The 18,435-nt window shown below is 45.0% G+C and overlaps 1 protein-coding gene across 1 annotated transcript in view; it reads right to left on the bottom strand.

Moving 5' to 3' along the window:
• The window catches only part of pfkfb3 (6-phosphofructo-2-kinase/fructose-2,6-biphosphatase 3), a 101,891-nt gene that overhangs the window by 67,611 nt on the left and 15,845 nt on the right, over positions 1-18,435 (bottom strand). The gene's annotated exons all lie outside the window — the stretch shown is intronic.

Here is an 18,435-nt window from a genome sequence, read left to right as displayed (position 1 = left end):
TTCCAGACCCTCAGACAGATTGGGTTATGAATAGTTCCCAGGAACAGTAACCCAGGTTCTGCCTGTAATAAGGGGATCAAGAAAGTCCCTCCAATGTGGTCTGACCAATCCATTATAAAACTGAGGCATTATAAGGCATTGGCCAGACCACATTTGGAGTACTGTGAACAGTTTTGGCCCCCATGTCAATGAAAGGATGTACTGGTATTGGAGTGGGTCCAGAGGAAGTTTACAAGACTGCCCGGGAATGAAAGGGTTAACATATGAAGAGCGTTTGATGGCTCCGAGTCTGTACTCACTGCAGTTCAGAAGAATAAGGGATTGAAAGGCCTAGATAGAGTGGGCGTGGAGAGTATGTTTCCAATAGTGAGGGAGTCTAGGACCAGAGGGCACAGCCCCAAATACAAGGATGTTCCTTTAGCAAAGAGATGCAGAGGAGGTTTCTCAGTCAGAACATGGTGTGGCGTTCATTGCCACAGACGGCTGTGTACTTAAAGCGGAGGTTGGTAGGTTCTTGATTATTAATATTGTGAAAGGTTACAGGGAGAAGGGAGGAGAATGGGCTAAGAGGGAAAATAAATCAGCCACAATGGAATAGAGGAGCAGACTTGGTGCGCTGAATGGCCCAATTCTGTTCCTGTGTCTTATGGCCTAAACTTAAAGGTAATGCAGGTAAATGGAACTCTGGCGCAGGAAAACAGCGTCTATTCTCAAAGACCCGCACATCCAGGCTATGCTGTCTTCTCGCACTGCCATTGGGAAAGTGGTCACAGAAGCTTCACCCCCAGGTTCAGAAACAGTAATAACCCCTCAACCGTCAGGCTCTGGACCAGCGTGGATAACTTCACTCAATGCAACATAAACTGATTCTGCAACCTATGGACTCACTTTCAAGGAGTCTACAACTCATGTTCTCAATATTGTTTATTCACTTATTTATTGATTGATATTATTGTATTTGCACAGTTTGTCGTCTTTTGCACACCGGCTGGTTGTCAGCCTTCGTGTGTAGTTTTCATTGATTCTATTGTAGTTCCTTGTTCTGCTGTGAAAGTCCGGAAGAAAATGAATCTGACATACAGGTACACGTACTTCGAACTTTGGAAGAGAGCTGGACCATCAGCCATGCTTTGAATAATGGGGCAGCCTGAGAGGGCTGAATGGCCTTGTCGGAACATTCTTATCAACGCAGACTAGGTTGCCCAACGGAGTACAAGTATTTGCCTTCAATTACACTCTTACATTAAAAATATCAATGAACATCAACCAAATGCACCTTCCCAATGGTGGCACTGTCAAGCATCAACTTTATTCACCATATACATTGGCATCTATTAGGAATTTGCAACATAAAACAACATTCAATAATTATATAAAAATAAAGTTAAGGTAGCAGTATGGAGTAAAATGGACATCAATAAATACAAATGTGCATTTACAATGTAAACAATATCATAATTCACAATATAATTATAATTTAATTCACAGTATTGTCTTTCATTATTTACAATCCATGGTGCTTTTTACAGCAATTGAGTTTTCATCCAATTCCTAAATGGACATCAAACCCGTGAACGCTACCTCCCTTTTTTTAATACATATTATTTTGTTTTTTTGCAGGATTTTTAATCTATTCAATATATGTAATTGATTTACTTATTTATTATTATTTTTTCTTCTTCTTCTTCTATATTATCTATTGCATTGAACTGCTGATGCTAAGTTAACAAATTTCACAGCCCATGCCGGTGATAATAAACCTGATTCTGATTCTGAACTGGTAGGGGTTTTATTTCCCAATTCTCTACACCAGACGCCAGTACAGTTGGTGGCCGTAAGGCACCTATAAATCAGACTGTCAACCGCAACTAAAAGTGAGAAGCTTATTAAAAACCCAAGAGATTCTGAAGATGCTGGAAATCCAGAGCAACACACGCACACACACACACACACACAATGCTGGAGAATCTTAGCAGGTCAGGCAGTATCTATGGAAAGGAATAAGGAGTCAAAGTTTTGGGCTGAGATCCTTCATTTATCGAGGGTCTTAGCCCAAATTGTCAACTGTTTATTCATTCCTACAGATGCTGCCTGACCTGCTGAGTTCCTCCAGCATTTTGTGATATAAAAAAAGTGGTTACAACAGAGTATATTGATTGAGGTGATAGATAGAGGAAATAAATAGACTAGAATGGTGATCAGATTAACTGCACGAGTTCAACCAGCAAAGGCTGATTTTCCACTGCTTGCCGTTTGGGAATGCTGATTTCTGATGAGAAATCTGATTCAGGGTGAGAAAAGGCAGGAATGCAAAGCCCCTGCCCTGTTCTGCCTGGGAATCTCAGCAGGATCTCCCAAGAGAGGGTAGACGATGTGTTTACAGCAGTTGCAATCGAGAACACCCAATCTGGCACAGTAACGCAAGGATCAGCGTGATGGTATTACAGTGCCGGCTGAAAGATCGGGATTAGATTCCATCAGTAAGGAGTTTATACGCTCCCGCCACGACCGCATGGTTACCTCAAGAGTGCTCCAGTTTCCTCCCACGTTCCAAAGACGGACTGGTCAGAGTTAGTGAATCGCGGGCATTCGGAAGCACAATTCTCACGTATTTGATTTGATGCAAGTGACACATTTATTGTACGATGCACCTAGTCCTATCATTGAAGATCCTCACCATCTTCTCTCAGCTACCTTCGTGCAGGAGGTACAGAACCCTGAAGTCCCACACCACCAGGTTCAAGAACAGCTATTTCCTTTCAACTGTTCAGTTCTTGAACCAACTTGTACAACCCTAACCACTACCTCAGTACAGCAACGCCATGACCACTATGCACTCAACAGACTTTGATTTTGTTCTAATTACATTCTTCCTTGTAAAATTTGTGAGTAATTTATAATTATGTATTTTTTTCTTGTGAGTGTTGTGTATCTGGTTCTATATGCCTGTGATTCTCCTAAGATCTCCTGTCCATACATGTTATCACAATAACTCCTGTGTACACAGTCTTGTTCACTCAAGGGAGATGACGATGGAAATTGGAGATGAGAGGCTTTGCAGCGATGCAACATCCGAGGGGAGGGACTCTCCACACGATATCGGAGCTGGGTGGAATATTTACAAAGATCAACATAACTCATGAAGTTGGCCCTATGAAGGGTTTTGGCTTGAAACATTGACTGTTTAATCTCCTCCAAAAATGCTGCCTGATCTGCTGAGTTCCTCCCTCCTTTTGTGTGTGTGTGTGTGTGTGTGTGTGTGTGTGTGTGTGTGTGTGTTGCTCAAGAATTCCAACGCTTGTAGAGTCCATTGTGCTCATGAAGCTGGCTATCAAATACAGGGCCACACCTTCTGCTGATCGTGTCCTCGTTGACCTCTGGCATCTTCACATGGTTCTCTTCCAAACCAGTCCACACCACTGACCTTTGACCTTCGACCTTCCAAGCCTATTGCCATGATAACATGCCAGCTGGATAGCTTAACCCTCCCCACACAGGCTGTTTGCCCGGTGATCACATTCAGTAAATTCGAAATTATTCGAAAGTAGTTAACAACCAGCATCATGTGACAGCCTCACCAGCAGTGCCCATGTCCCAGGGATGAGGAGATTCGATTTGCCAACAGTGCCCATGTCCCAGGAATGAGGAGATTTGAGTTAACAACAGCGCCCATGTCCCAGGGATGAGGAGATTTGATTCGCCAACAGTGCCAATGTCCCAGGGATGAGGAGATTTGAGTTACCAACAATGCCCATGTCCCAGGAATGAGGAGATTTTATTTGCTAACAGTGCCCATCTCCCAGGAATGAGGAGATTAAATTTACCAACAGTGCCCATGTCCCAGGGATGAGGAGATTTGATTTGTCAACAGTGCCCATGTCCCAGGGATGAGGAGATTCGATTTGCCAACAGTGCCCATGTCCCAGGGATGAGGAGATTCGATTTGCCAACAGTGCCCATGTCCCAGGGATGAGGAGATTCGATTTGCCAACAGTGCCCATGTCCCAGGGATGAGGAGATTTGATTTGCCAACAGTGCCCATGTCCCAGGGATGAGGAGATTTGATTTGCCAACAGTGCCCATGTCCCAGGGATGAGGAGATTTGATTTGCCAACAGTGCCCATGTCCCAGGGATGAGGAGATTTGATTTGCCAACAGTGCCCATGTCCCAGGGATGAGGAGATTTGATTTGCCAACAGTGCCCATGTCCCAGGGATGAGGAGATTTGATTTGCCAACAGTGCCCATGTCCCAGGGATGAGGAGATTTGATTTGCCAACAGTGCCCATGTCCCAGGGATGAGGAGATTTGAGTTAACAACAGCGCCCATGTCCCAGGGATGAGGAGATTTGAGTTAACAACAGCGCCCATGTCCCAGGGATGAGGAGATTTGAGTTACCAAAGACACTAGAAGATTTGTACTGACGTAGCATGGACAGCATTCCAGCTGGTTACATCTCTATCTGGTACACAAGCACCAATTGACAGGATTGGAGAAAGCTGCAGAGGGTTGTAAACTCAGCAGGTTCCACCGTGAGCACTAGCCTCCCCACCATCAAGGAAATCTTCAAAAGGCGATGAATCAAGAAGGCAGCACCCATCCAGGACATGCCCTCTTCTCATTACTACCACCAGGGAGGAGGTACAGGAGTATGAAGACACACATTTTAGGAACAGCTTCTTCCCTTCCACCATCAGATTTTTGAATGTTCACCATTCTGCTCTCTTTTATTCTATTTTTATGCATTTCTTATCATATAATAATTATTTTATATCTTGCAACATACTGCTGCCACAAAACAACAAATTTCACCTCATATGTTAGTGATAACAGACCTGAATCTGATACAGCGTGAGTAAAACTACCACTCTGACCAGTGAGCCTGGAGGGAGGAACAAGGTGCCACGTCAGTACAGCCGGTCGAGCCGCTGCCTTACAACGCCAGAGACCAGGGATCAATCCTCATCTCGGGCACTGTCCGTGTGTGACATTTGCACGCTCTCCCTGCTGCCCCACGGATTTCCCTCAGGTGCTCCAGTTTCCCGACACATCCCAAAGCCGTGCCAGTCGATAGGCAGGCAAGCAGGTACGTAAGAAGCTGCAGAGTGGTGGAGTCAGCCCAGTACACCAGGGGCACATCTGTCCCCACCATCGGTGGTATCTACAGGAGGGGCTGCCGCAATGCATCAACTCCCATCAGCTAAGATCCCCACCGTCTGGCCCAGGCCATTTTCTCATAGTTGTCGTCAGGCAGGAGGTACAGAAGTCTGAAGTCCCACAGCACCAGGTTCCAGTACAGCTACTTCCCTTCAAATATTCAGTTCTTGAACCAACGTGCACAACCCTAATCACTCCTCAGTGCAGTCACACCATGACCACTTTAACCACTTTGCATTACAATGGACTTTTCTTTTCTTTAGTTCTATAAATCTTGTAAAAATCGCGTATAATTTATCATGGAGTCACAGAGCATCACAGAACAAAATCAGGCCCTTCAGCCCATCTAGACTGTGCCGAACTATTCTGCCCAGCTCCATTAATCCACACTCATACCCCTCCCATCAGGTACCCAGCCAAACCTCCCTTGGGTGTTAAAATCAAACCAGCACCTCCCACCTTTGCAGGCAGCTCGCTCTACACTCGGAGTGAAATGTTTAATAGAATAGAATATCTTTATTGTCATTGTTGTGGAGCAATGAAATACAGTTTAGCAGCTCAACGTTTTGCAGCATGACAAAGAATATATACATAAAATAAACTCTAAAACCTCAGGAGTGCAGTCCAAAATTAATAACATATGGATAGGGGGGTGGGACTATTGCACGCCTGCCATTCCTGGAAGTGTGATGCATTTAGCTGCCGTCGTCTTAGGAGGGGGGCAGGAGAAGGGAAGGGGGTGTTATACATTTCACTGCTTGTGGGTAGAAGCTGTTAAGGAGTCTCTTTGTTTTCATCCTTAATGCTCTGTATCTCTTCCCAGAAGGTAGAGGGGAAAACAGGTGATATCCAGGATGAGTGGGATCCTTTGAAATACAAGTAGCCTTCTTTTGAAGTCTGCCAGTATAAATGTCTCTGAGGGAGGGTAATGTTGTGCCAATAACCCGCTCTGCTACCTTCACCCACTGCAAGTCCTTCCTGTTCTGTTCTGTGCAGCTGGCAAACCACACTGCACAGCAATACGTGAGGAGGCTCTCTACAGTTGTCCGATAGAAGTTGATCAGCAGGTGATGAGGGAGGAGAGCGTGCTTTAGCTTCCTTAGGAAGTAGAGCCTCTGTTGGGCCTTCCCCACCTGATAAGAGATATGGGGAGTCCAGGTGAGGTCAGCCGAGATGTGGACGCCAAGGAACTTGAAACTCTCTACTCTCTCCACCTCTTTCCCGTATACGTGCAGAGCAGAGTGCTCGACGCGCTTTGATTTCCTGAAGTCTACTATCAGCTCCTTGGTTTTTGTGATGTTCAAGTCCAGGTTATTATGACAACACCATTTTGTCAAATGCTGTACCTCCTCCCTATAGGCTGTCTCATCACAGTCTGATATGATACCTATTAGGGTGGTATCGTCAGCAAATTTGACAATGGTGTTGGTGGAGTGAATGGTAGAGCAGTCATGGGTGAAAAGAGAATAGAGGATGGGGCTGAGAACACACCCCTGTGGTGTACCGGTGTTCAAGATGAGAGTAGATGATGTGTGTTCTCCCATCCTGACACTTTGGGGTCTGTTACTCAGAAAATCCAGTATCCATGAGCACAGTGAACTGCCAAGGCCCAGGTTGCTCAATTTCTGCACCAGTTTGTAGGGGATGACTGTATTAAAAGCTGAGCTGTAGTCCAGAAACAGCATTCTTACATAGGTGTTATCCTGATCCAGCTTTGTAAGGGCTGTGTGGAGAGCTGTGATGACTGCATCCTCTGTCGATCTGTTTGCTCGATACGCAAACTGGTATTTATCAAGGTCAGCAGGTATGGCAGACTTAATATAAGACAGTAGGAGTGAATTGACGTTTTCCCTCTGAATGTTGTGTCTCTGATCTTCGGTGCCTGTCCCTGCCACTTGTGCAGGTGCCAATAAACTCGACTTTGATTGTTACTATAATTGGCTGTTGTAGGTCAGTGGTAGAGTCTGGGAGAAATTGATGGAACTGTGGAGATAATTTTTGTTTTAAATGGGATTAGTGTAGAATTAATGTATATGTGTGGTTGATGGTCAGCACAGGTTTGATGGGCTGAAGGGCTTCTATCTATACATATGCCTCAATGACCCTATAGTTATGAGAGAGACCATTCAGGCTAGGGTTAGTTTCTTTGAAGGAGACTCCGAGAACCTCAGGCCACAAGACAAAGGAGCAGAATTAGACCATTCAGCCCATTGAATCTGCTCCACCGTTCCATCATGGGCTGACTTACTTTCCCTCTCAGCCTCATTCTCCTGCCTTCTCCCTGAAACCATTAATGTCCTTACTAACCACGAACTTATCAACCTCCACTTTAAATACACTCAATGACCTGGCCTCTACAGCTGTCTGTGGCAATGAATTCCACAGATTCACTACCCTATGACGAAAGAAATTCCTCATCTCTGTCCTAAGGGGATAGACTTCTATTCTGAGCCAGTGACCTTTGGTCTTAGACTCTCCCTCAACTGGAAATATCCTCAGCCTATCAACTCGATCTAGGCCTTTCAATGTTTGGTAGATTTCAAAGAGATCCCCCCTCATTCGCCTAACTCCAGGGACTACAGGCCCGGAGCCAACAAGTGCTCCTCGCATGTTAACCCTTTCAGTCTCAGGAACATTCTCACCAACCTCCTCCAGATCCTCTCCAACGCCAGCACATCCTTTTTCAGATACTGGACCCCAAACTGTGCGGCAATGCTTGTGGGCTGCACACCACAATCCTCACTGAACTTGATTTGATGCAAACAATGCATTTCACTCAACGCTGGAGGAACTCAGCAGGCCAGGCAGCATCTATGGAAACTTCCAAAGCTCAAAAAAAGATCAAAGTAAAATTTATTATCAGAGTACATACATGTCACCTCATGCAAACCTCAGATTCTTTTTCTGCAGACATACTTAGCAAACCTATAGAACAGTAACTGTAAACAGGATCAATGAACAACAGACTGTGCAAATGCAAATATAAATAAATAGCAATAAATAACCAGCATGAAATAACAAGATAAAGAGCCCTTAAAGTGAGACTATCGGTTGTGGGAACACCAGAAATAGAAAAAGTGCAGTTATCCCTTTTTGTTCAAGAGCCTGATGGTTGAGGGATGTTAGCTGTTCTTGATCCTGGTGGTATGAATCCTGAGGCTCTTGTACCTTCTACCTGATAGCAGCAGTGAGAAGAGAGCATGGCCTGGGTGGTGAGGATCTTTGATGATGGATACTGCTTGTCTACGGCAACATTTCACGTAGATATACTCAATGGGCTGGACCGAAACATCGACTGTTTATTGATTTCCACAGATGCTGCCTGGCCTGCTGAGTTCCTCCAACATTTTGTGCGTGTTGCTTGGATTTCCAGAATCATATATCAAAATAAAGCTCATCTTTAATCTACCCTGTCATGCCCGCTTAGTACCTTATAATCAAGGACTCTCCATAGATGGTGCCTGATCAGTGATGTCCTCCAGTGCTTTGTGTGTTGTTTCAGATTACAGCGTCTTCGGTCTCTTGTGTCACCACAGGCAGACACTTGGTGTGAACATTTTAAGAACGGCTATCACCACATCTCTGAAAGATCCATGAATACAGCCTTGCTATCTGTCTTTGCACTATTTATTCATTTTCTGACTTATTGTAATTTGTATATATTGCGCTGTACTGCTGTTGCAAAACGACAAACTTCGCGAAATACATCAGCCATAATGAACCTGATTCTGAGTTACATGAGAGTGAGGCAATGCTACCCTCTGGTGGAGAGAAATCTAACTACACCATAAGATCAGCTTTATTTGTTTATTGTACATCGAAACATACAATGAAATGCTTTGTTTTGCATCAGTGGCAACACAGTCCCAGTATGTGCTTGGGGGTGTGGTGGGGGGGGGGGCAAATGCTCTGCCATGCTTCCAGAGCTTGCCCACAACTTACCAACACGGACACATCTGGAAAGCATTATGCAGGCTGGTAAAACAACAGCACCAAGATCTGGAACCCTGATAAGGCCTAAAAGATCAAAGGCTTGTGTTTTTATTTATTGTGATCAAACTGTTTAGTGAAGTATTTGTCTTTCAGAACAGAACACATATACCGTAATGACACATTTGTGCAAGGACATCTCTAATGAATTAGAAGACAATTACGTTAAACTGGAATTTCACTAATTTAAACTGTGACTAATCTAATATAAATCTTAGTCTCTTTTCTGTGTAGGAGATTTATACTCTACAGCAACCAAGCAGAGAGTTGCTTTGTACCAGCTCACTTTGCCCTGTTGTAGACATTGAATCGTACATGTTCCCCCTGTCACCATAGTCCTGGATGGTTCATGAATCCACTAACACATTCTTGTTATCCATCTTTTGCATGACTTATTGACTTTGTAACTTAGAGTAATTTTTGTGTTTCGTACTAAGCTGCTGCCACAAAACAACAAACTTCACGACATGTCAGTGAAAGTAAACCTGAGCTTTGACTTGGTCCTCCCACACACAGAAACTGATGTTGCCTGATGTTGCTTGATTGTGCTAGAATATAGATTCAGTGTGACAGGCTTCAGTCAGAACAAAAACAAGCAAAAAAAGGCAAAAACAAAAATAAGCAAAACGAGCAAAAACAAGCAAAAATAGCAATGTTGGGTAAATGAGTGCATCCAGTTCTGTCAACACCTCAGCTGCCTTGGCCCTCCGAGATCTGCTGGTATTCACTCCTCCCCAGACAACGTCCACCATTCCCGACCTGTCTCCCATCTACGAAGACCTCAAGACCCAGCTAAGCCCAACTGTCATTGCCTTCCCAGAGAGGGGCACCAACTCATGGCCTTTCAGAGCAGTTTGTGGTAGGGGGAAAGCTATTCTGGATTAGGTGCTGCATCATGAACCGGATTCGATTAGGGAGCTTAAGTTAAAGGAGCCCTTAGGAGACAGTCATCATAATATGATAGACTTTACCCTGCAATTGGAGAGGGAGAAAAGAAAGTCAGATTTACCAGTATTACAGTGGTGTAAAGGGAATTAGAGCTAACTAAAGTCAATTGGAAAGGACCATTAGCAGGGATGATGGCTGAACAATAATGGCTGGAGCTTCTAGGAGAAATTTGAAAAGTGCAGGATAGATACATCCCAAAGAAGAAGTAGTACTCTAAAGGCAGGCAGAAGTAGCCGTGGCTGACAAGGAAAGACAAAGACAGCATAAAAGCAAAAGAGAGGGCATATAGTAGAGCAAAAATTAGTGTGTAGTTAGAGGATTGGAAAGCTTTTAATAAGCAACAGGAGGCAACTAAAAAAAGCCATCAGGAGGGAAAAGAATACCAAGGTAAGCTATCCAATAATATCAAAGAGGATACCCAGAAGTTTTTTCAGATATATGAAGAGTAAAAGAGAGGCAAGAGTAGATGTTGGACCACTGGAAAATGACACTGGAGCGGTAGTAATGGGGGACAAAGAAATGGCAGATGGACTTAATTAGTATTTTGCAGCTGTCTTCATTATGGAAGACACTAGCAGTATGCCAGAAGTTCAAGAGTGTCAGGGGGCAGAAGTGAGTGCAGTTACCATTACTAGGGAGAAGCTGCTTGGGAAGCTGAACGTTCTGAAGGTGGAGAACGCACCTGGACCAGATGGACTATACCCCAGGGTTCTGAAAGAGGTGGCTCAGGTGATTGTGGAGACATTGGTAATGATCTTTCAAGAGTCACTCGATTCTGGTATGGTTCCAGAGGACTGCAAAATTGCATATGTCACTCCACTCTTCAAGAAGAAAGAGAGCCAGAAGAGAGGACATTATAGGCCAGTTAGTCTGACCTTTGTGGTTGGGAAGATGTTGGAGTCGATTGCTAAGGATGTGGTTTCAAGGTACTTGGAGGCATGTGATAAAACAGGCCAAAGTCAGCATGGTTTCCTCAAGGAAAACACTTGTCTGCCAAATCGGTTGGAATTTTTTGAAGAAATAACAAGCAGGATAAACAAAGGAGAATCAGTGAATGTTGGGTACTTGGATTTTCAGAATTCCTTTGACACAGTGCTACATGAGCCTGCTTAACAAGAGTCCATGGAATTACATGAAAGATTCTAACATGGATAAAGGATTAGCTGATTAGCAGGAGGCAAAGAGTGGGAATAAAGGGAGCTTTTTCTGGTTGGCTGCCAGTAACAAGTGGTGTTCCACACCATAGAACCATAGAAACTACAGCACAGAAACAGGCCCTTTGGCCCTTCTTGGCTGTGCCGAACCATTTTCTGCCTAGTCCCACTGACCTGCACACAGACCATATCCCTCCATACACCTCCCATCCATGTATCTGTCCAATTTATTCTTAAATGTTAAAAAAGAACCCGCATTTACCACCTCGTCTGGCAGCTCATTCCATACTCCCACCACTCTCCGTGTGAAGAAGCCCCCCCAATGTTCCCTTTAAACTTTTCCCCCCTCACCCTTAACCCATGTCCTCTGGTTTTTTTCTCCCCTTGCCTCAGTGGAAAAAGCCTGCTTGCATTCACTCTATCTATACCCATCATAATTTTATATACCTCTATCAAATCTCCCCTCATTCTTCTACGCTCTAGGGAATAAAGTCCTAACCTATTCAACCTTTCTCTGTAACTGAATTTCTCAAGTCTCGGCAACATCCTTGTAAACCTTCTCTGCACTCTTTCAACATCATTTATATCCTTCCTGTAATTTGGTGACCAAAACTGAACACAATACTCCAGATTCGGCCTCACCAATGCCTTATACAACCTCATCATAACATTCCAGCTTTTATACTCAATACTTCGATTAATAAAGGCCAATGTACCAAAAGCTCTCTTTACGACCCTATCTACCTGTGACGACACTTTTAGGGAATTTTGTATCTGTATTCCCAGATCCCTCTGTTCCACTGCACTCCTCAGTGCCTTACCATTAACCCCGTATGTTCTACGTTGGTTTGTCCTTCCAACATGCAATACCTCACACTTGTCAGTATTAAACTCCATCTGCCATTTTTCAGCCCATTTTTCCAGCTGGTCCAAGTCCCTCTGCAGGCTCTGAAAACCTTCCTCACTGTCTACCACAACTCCAGTCTTTGTATCATCAGCAAACTTGCTGATCCAATTTACCACATTATCATCCAGATCATTGATATAGATGACAAATAACAATGGACCCAGCACTGATCCCTGTGGCACACCACTAGTTACAGGCCTCCACTCAGAGAAGCAATTCTCTACCACCACTCTCTGGCTTCTTCCATCGAGCCAATGTCTAATCCAACTTACCACCTCTCCATGTATACCTAGCAACTGAATTTTCCTAACTAACCTCCCATGCGGGACCTTGTCAAAGGCCTTACTGAAGTCCATGTAGACAATATCCACTGCCTTCCCTTCATCCACTTTCCTGGTAACCTCCTCGAAAAACTCCAACAGATTGGTCAAACATGACCTACCACGCACAAAGCCATGTTGACTCTCCCTAATAAGCCCCTGTCTATCCAAATGCTTGTAGATTCTGTCTCTTAGTACTCCCTCCAATAACTTACCTACTACTGACGTTAAACTCACCGGCCTATAATTTCCCGGATTACTTTTTGATCCTTTTTTAAACAACGGAACAACATGAGCCACTCTCCAATCCTCCGGCACTTCACCCGTAGACAGCAACATTTTAAATATTTCTGCCAGGGCCCCCGCAATTTCAACACTAGTCTCCTTCAAGGTCCGAGGGAACACTCTGTCAGGTCCCGGGGATTTATCCACTTTAATTTTCCTCAAGACAGCAAGCACCTCCTCCTTTTCAATCTGTACAGTTTCCATGGTCTCACTACTTGATTCCCTCAATTCCATCGATTTCATGCCAGCTTCCTTAGTAAATACAGACGCAAAAAACCTATTTAAGATCTCCCCCATTTCCTTTGGTTCCGCACAAAGCCGACCACTCTGATCTTCAAGAGGACCAATTTTATCCCTTACAATCCTTTTGCTCTTAATATACTTGTAAAATCTCTTTGGATCCCAACAACGGGTTGGTGTTGGGACCAATCCGTTTTACATGCTGACACCCAGGAACTTGAAATTGCTCATCCTTTTTACTCCTGGTCCCTTGATGAGGACTGGTGTGTGTTCCTTGACTTATCCTTTCTGAAGTCCTCAATCAATTCCTGGTCTTAGTGATGATGAGTGCCAGGTTGTTGCTGCAACACCTCTCAACCAGCTGGTCTATCTCACTCCTGTACGCCTCCTCGCCACCCTCTCAAATTCTGCCAACGACAGTTGTGTCAACAGCAGATTCATAGATGGTGTTTGAGTTGTGCCTAGCCACACAATCGTGCTTGTAGAGTGAGTAGAGCAGTGGGCTAAGCTCGCACCCTTGAGCTGTGCCAGTGTTGATTGTCAGCAAAGAGGAATTGTTATTTCTGATCCGCCCAGACTGTGGTCTCCCGGTGAGGAAGTCAGGGATCCAGTTGCCGAGGGAAGTACAAAGGTCCAGATTTTGGAGGTTTTGATTAGAACTGATGGTATGATTGTGTTGCGTGCTGAGCTGTAGTCAATAAACAGCAGTCTGACGTAGGTATTACTGTCTAGGTGATCCAAGGTTGAGCGGAAAGCCAGTGAGAATGCATCTGCTGTAGACCGATTGTGCCCATACGCAAACTGCAGGGCTCCAGATCCTTGCTTAGGCTGGAGTTGATTCTAGCACAACCAACCTCACGAAGTACTTCATCACAGCAGATGTGAGTACCACTGGACGATAGTCATTGAGGCAGCTCACTCTGCTCTTCTTGGGCACCGGTATGATTGTCGCCCTTTTTGAAGCAGGTGAGAACGTCCAGCTGCAGCAGTGAGAGATTGAAAATGTCCTTGAACGTTCCTGCCAGTTGTTGGCAAAGGTTTTCAGAGCCCGACCAGGTACCTCATCAGGGCCTGACAACTTGCGAGGGTTCGCCCTCTTGAAAAATGTTCTGACGTCGGCCTCTGAGACAGAGATCGCAGGATCACCAGATGCTGCAGGGATTCACACAGCTGTAGTTTTATTCTCCCTTTCAAAGCCTGCTTTCTTTCAAAGTTGGAAGCGATCCGGACGGATTATGAGTTTTTGCTCCTCCAACATGCATTTGTCCTCTTCGTGGCAACGGATGAATTACATTGGTCAACTGGTTCTCTATTCTCACAGGTACCAAGGGTAAGTGAGAAACTAGTCTGGCATACCCCTCATACAGATCATTTCATTATGACAGTGCACAAGAGGAAACAATACCAGAATGCAGAATAAAGTGCAACAGCTGCAGAGAAAGCGCAGTGCAGGTAGACACAGACGTGCAAGGGCTATGCTAAGTAGGTTGAGAGGTCAAAAGTCCATCTTTTCATACTAGGAGACTCTTACCACTGTGGGACAGAACTGCCCTTGAGCCTGGTGGTGTGAGCTTTCAGGCTTTTGTATCTCCTGCCCAATGGAAGAGGGGAGAAGAGAGAATGGCCAGGATGGGAGGGGTCATTGCTTATGCTGGAGGCTTTCCTGAGCCAGCGGGAAGCGTAGAGAGTCTGTGGAGGGGAGGCTGCTTTCCACCATCTGCTGAACCGTGTCCACAACTCACTGCAGTTACAGGCCGACACTGAGATTCATTTTCTTGCGGGCATACCCAGTAAGTCCATAATAGATTCAGTGAAAGGCCCCACCAACAGGGGAAGGGGAGGAGGAAAGAGAGGAGGAGATGGGTAGGTAGTTAGATAGGTATCGAGAACGTGAGATGAAGGGCCCTGGAAAGTGAGCCCATCGGTTATGGGATCAGTTCAGTGATGGGGCAGGTGAAATTGAGTGAAGTTATTCCCTCCGGTTGAGGATAATAACTGTTCCTGAACCTGGTGTTATGAGTCCTAAGGCTCCTGTACCTTCTTCCTGATGGCAGCAGCGAGAAGAGAGCACGATCTGGATGGTGGGGGTCCCTGATGATGGATGCTGCTTTCCTGCAACAACAGTCCATAAAACCATAAGATATAGGAGCAGAATTAGGCCATTTGGCCCATCAAGTCTGCTCCGCCATTTTATCATGGCTGACCCATTTCTCCTCTCAGCCCCAATTTCCTGCCTTCTCCCCGTATCCCTTCATGCCCTGTCAAATCAAGAATCAATCGACCTCTGCCTTAAGTATTTGTAAAGACTTGGCCTCCACAGCTGCCTGTGGCAACGAATTCCACTGATTCACAATATGGATGTTGTGGCTTGCTTCAGACTCAGATTAATCACAAGAACATTAGTGATTATAGTGAAATGTGCTGTTTTTGTTCACAACCAATACACCCAAGGACTGAATTGACTTTATTTCTTACATCCTTCACATACATGAGGAGTAAAAATCTTTACGTTATGGCTCCATATAAATGTGCACGTAGATGTGCTCAATGGTGGGGAGGGATTTACCAGTGATGGACTGGGTCCTATCCACTACTTGTTGGAGGGTTTTCCATTTAAGGGCATTGGTATTTCTATACCAGGCTGTGATGCAGCCAGTCACCACACATCAATAGAGGATGGTCAAAGTTATAGAGACGTCCTTCCAAATCTTCAAAAACTCTTAAGTAGAGGCACTGCCGAGCTATCTTCATAATTGCACTTACCTGCTGGGCCCAGGACATGTCCTCTGAAATGATCCGCCAATGAGGACCGACTCATGGACCTCCGGTGTCCTCTCCTGAAGTCAATAATCAGCTCCATTCTTCTTGCTGACATTGATTAAGGGTTATTGTTGAGGCATCACTCAGCAAGATTTTCCAGTCTCCCTCCTGTATGCTGATTCATCACTATATTTGATTTAGCCTATGACAGTGGTCATCAGCAAACTTATGGCATTGGAGCTGTGCTTAGCCTCACAGTCATAAGCGTAAAGCAGGCAGAGCAGGGGGCTAAGCACGCAGCCTTGTGGTGCACCTGTGCTGACAGAGATTGTGGAGGAGATGTGGCTGCCAATCTAAACTGACTGGGGTCTGCAAGTGGAGAAATCGAGGATCTAATTGCACAAGAAGATATCAAGGCCAAAGGACTGAAGCTTATTGATTAGTTTTAAGGGGATGGTAGTATTGAATGCCAAGCTGTAGTTGATAAAAAGCACCCTGATGTATGTATCTTTGCTGTCCATATGTTCCTGGGTTGAGTGAAAAGCCAATGAAATGGCATCTGCTGTGGACCTGTTGGGCCGGTAGGCAAATTGGAGCGGATCCAAGCTGCTTCTCAGGCAGGAGTTGATATGTTTCAGCACCAGCCTCCCAAGACACTCCATCACTGTGGATGTAAGTGCTCCTGGATGGTGGTCATTGAGCACCAGTATAATCGAAGCCTGCTCAAAGCAGATGGGTACCTCAGATTGCCGAAGAAAGAGGTTAAAGATCTCAGTGAACACTCCAGCCAGATGATCAACATGTCTTTAGTACTTGGCCAGGTACCCCCACCTAGGCCAGATGCTGCCTGCAGGTTCACCCCCCTGAATGATGCTCTCACATCAGCCCAAGAGTCTATAGTCAAAGGGTCATTGGGGGCTGCGATCAGATTTCCTGAAGTGTAATCTGGGCATGGAATGGAAAGCATTCCTCGTGGTCTAGTGTGTTGGGAGCTCTGGTTAGGATATACGCAGATGGTAATTGGCAGGGATTTGGTTGTCTCCAACTATGATTTGAAATGCTTCGGGATGGACTGTATCGTGTTTGGTGACAGCAGCATGCAGTACCTCAAGTGCCTGATTACAGTCGGCCAATAGCAGTATGTAAACTGTGGTCAGGATCACGGAGAACTCTCTTGCTAAATAGAACAGTCGGCATTTGATCGTTAGATATTCAAGGTCAGGGGAACAAGAGTATCACAAAACTGCCACATTGGAGCACCAGGGAGAGATTATCATGAAATACACACCTCCTCTGTTAGTCTTTTTGAAATCAGCAGTTCAGTACATTCTGTGTATTGAGAAGCCTCCGGGTCTGACCGCCATATCTGGCATACTCTGAGTAAACTCCTTCGTGGTAAAACACAAAACACAATTTCTCATTTCCCTCCGATACAGCAATCTTGCTCTCAGCTCCTCAATTTTGTTCTCCAGCGACTGCACATTTGCTTACGAGATGCTGGGTAGAGGGGGCCTCATCCCTCTGTTTCAGCTTGGCTTGGAGTCCCCCCCACCCACCCCGACTCGATTCCGGCCACGGCAATGAACTTTCGTCTGCTTAAAGGTGCCATACCTGGTTGCTCAAGAGTTAAGTCTGCCGAGTCCTTCAGAAGATGGTGACATCTGTAGTTCATTGAACTGATTTAAAAGTATGTAGCTTAAAGGGACATTACATGCTGCAGATTACAGTGAGAGAAATTCAAAAGAGATATATTTAAAAGTATTGTACATAGCCTGCAGAACATCAACTTGGTTCACCAGCACCATCTTGGATTAAACCCCTGCCCACTGGCACAGATGGCCAAGATCCTTTTGTGATCTTAGATAGTCTTCTTCACTGGCCACTCTACCACAAAGTGTTCTGAAGAGGATAACATGCACTATCCGGGCATGGCATTGAAACACCAACGCCCAAAAACAGAAAAGCCTACAGAAAGTAGTGGTTACAGTCCAGCCCATCTCAAGAAAGCCCTTCCCACCATGGAGGAGCACTGGCACTCGAAAGTAGTATCCTTCATCAAGTTCCTCCACCATCTAGGGCTGCTCGATACGCACTGCTATGATTGGGAAGGAAGTACAGGAATCTTAGGTCCAACACCACCAGGCTCAGGAACAGTAGGTTTCTTTCAACCAACAGGCACCTACACCAGAGTGGATAACTTCACTCACAACTCTGAATTGATTCCACAACCTATGGACTTGCTTTCAAGGGCTCTACAAATTATGTTCTTAGCATTATTTATTTATTTATTTATTTGTGACTTTTTAAAAAAATTTTGCATTTGCATAGTTTATCTTCGCCTGCACACTGGTTGTTTGTCAGCCTTAGTGTGTAGCTTTTCACTGATTCTATTGCACGCCTTTGTTCTACTGTGAATGCCTGCAAGAAAATGAATCTCAAGGTTGTATGCGGTGACGTAGATGTACTTTGTGGTAGAGTGGACAATGAAGACTATCTAAGATCACAAAGGGACCTTGGTCATCTGTGCCAATGGGCCGACACATGGCAGATGGAGCTTAATCCAAGATGGTGCTGGTAAACCACGTTGAACTTTGAACACAAGTCCCAGAAGGCAGATACCCACCAAGGGACTAAAAGTACAATGGCAGCAGCAGGCGGAGTTGAAGGACTGCTG

The sequence above is a fragment of the Mobula birostris genome, chromosome 23 (assembly GCF_030028105.1).
Source record: "Mobula birostris isolate sMobBir1 chromosome 23, sMobBir1.hap1, whole genome shotgun sequence".
Taxonomy (NCBI): Eukaryota; Metazoa; Chordata; class Chondrichthyes; order Myliobatiformes; family Myliobatidae; genus Mobula; species Mobula birostris.
The sequence above is the reverse complement of the archived record's forward strand: the minus strand, read 5'-3'. Positions and strand labels throughout refer to the sequence as shown.